Below are 2,224 nucleotides of genomic sequence, written 5' to 3'. Positions count from 1 at the left end.
GAGTGTGTGTTCTGGGTGTTTTGGGGCATCACCCATAAAGGGTGGAGTTAAAGTTGTGTAGTCATTTACCTTAACTCTGTATTTCCTGGTTTTCAGAAGTTTGAGTTTTGCTGAACTTAGCTTGTCCCTTCCAGAATGTCATCAGTTTGGAACCTTAACTCTGCATTAATGAAATTTTTGGCATTTAATTTCTTAGCTGTAGAAACAGAGAAACGTTTGCTGATAGTTAATGGCCATTTAGGCAATTGTAGTTTTCACCTAGGTTTGTAGTTGATATACTGCTGTGGCTAGGTAATAATCAAAAGCACTTTTATGCAACACATTATATCAGTAGATCTTAGAGAATTTTACATCATTATCCCTATTTTACAGATGGGAAACTGAGGCACGGAGCAATGAAGTGACTTGCCCAAGGTCACTCAGCAGGCCAGTGTCAGAGCTAGGAATAGACCCAATTTTTAGTCTTTCCACTAGGCCATCTGGTTACTATGTAATTCCTAAGTGCTCCTCTCCTCTCCTGTACAGTTTGGTATAGTGGACTAGGAATAATGGTCATATTTTGAAATGCTTGCTATGTGTGGTTGCTAACAGGGTCAGTGAAAGAGAGACCATAGATGGCATATGTCCCAAATCTAGACAGGTCATGATTGTTACACTAACAACACTTCATGGTTGCTACACTAACTTTTTAAGTGTGTGAGAGAAGACTGTTGTGTGTCTCTCATTCTTCACCTCCTGCACGACCATTCCCGGTAACTTGTATCCTAACTCTCCCCCCCACACACACGCACATTTCCAGCTCATTTAGCTAGTAGTTGGCACCTAGAACACATCACCATCATCATCACAGCAGGCCCAGAGAGATGTTAAATGGCCCATTCATCTAATTGAGATGTTCTTCTGATGAAGTGAGCTGTAGCTTACAAAAACTTATGCTCAAATAAATTTGTTAGTCTCTAAGGTGCCACAAGTACTCCTTTTCTTTTTACAGATACAGACTAACATGGCTGCTACTCTGAAACTTGTCAACTGAAAGAGACTCTGAAACTAGAGAGATAAACAGCCTGACACAATAGCTATGAAACGTGAACTATTTATATCAGTGGGTGTTTCCAATCCCATTCCTCAAGTGCTGGACGATTTCTGGCAGATATTAAGCATACACATTATCAGCTCCTCAGCCATCTCAGCAGTGTGTTCTTGGAGCATGCTCTGAGCATGCCTGTTCTAAGCTCCCCACCAGTACTGACGTGCTAAATTTTATAGTGTGGGAGCCCTGCCATTCCTCCACCCGCCCTCTCCTTTCCCCTCCTCACCTTACACTTTCCCCCCTCCCTCTCTCTCCACTTCCCACCTCATACCTGCCCCCTACCCTTCCTCTCTGTCCCTTCTCTCTTTCTTCCCCCACTTGTCCCCTCCCCCGCACTTACCTCCTGCCTTTCCTCACCCCTGCCCTGCATGCTGTGTGAAATTCAGGGAGGGTGATGTGTGGGTGGGGAATCTTAACTCAGTGTGATTGCACAGCGCAATGTTTGTTGACTAAATTAAAAGCAATAAATATACCCTAGGGATGTAAAAAAATATATATATATATGCTGTGCTCTACTCAGTGGTGGATTAACGCAGAGGTCCATTGTGCCCATGGCACTCACCCCTCCGCACAGGCATCTGGTGAAAATATTCTTTTGGGGGCTGAGTGAAACTGGTCTCTAATGTATGTATGTCGGTTGTTGTCTCCATCCCTGCCTAATGTGAAGGGGAGGCCTTTGGGGTGTGGTTTGGAGAGGGAGCCTACCTTGCACTCACCCCACAGTGGCAGCTTTTGTCCTCTGGGGCTGGGGCTGGCTCCCCATTCGGGCCTGTTGGCTCTCAGATTTGCTGTTGCAGACTCCTCCAAATGGGGGCAAGCCATCTAAACACCCCAAGAAGATAAGGAGGGGAGGGGCGGGGGAGGAAATGTCACCAGCCCCACATAACACTCCAAAGTGAAGCTGGGATGCTGATGCCAGGGGTCAGACTGCCATAGATGGCAGGACGCCTTACATCCTGAAACTCATATGGGAGCAGGGAGTGGGGCTCAGATGGCACCAGGGGGGTGGGGATTTCTAGACCCTCGGCCACAAGTGGGGGTAGGGAGAAAGGCAAGACTTCCAGATTACCTGAGTAGGAGCCGTCGGGGAAATCACTCACCCATATAATCCCCCTCCCACTGACTCTCCCCACC

This window comes from Dermochelys coriacea, chromosome 10 (genome assembly GCF_009764565.3).
Source record: "Dermochelys coriacea isolate rDerCor1 chromosome 10, rDerCor1.pri.v4, whole genome shotgun sequence".
Classification (NCBI taxonomy): domain Eukaryota; kingdom Metazoa; phylum Chordata; order Testudines; family Dermochelyidae; genus Dermochelys; species Dermochelys coriacea.
Note: the sequence above shows the minus strand (reverse complement) of the source record.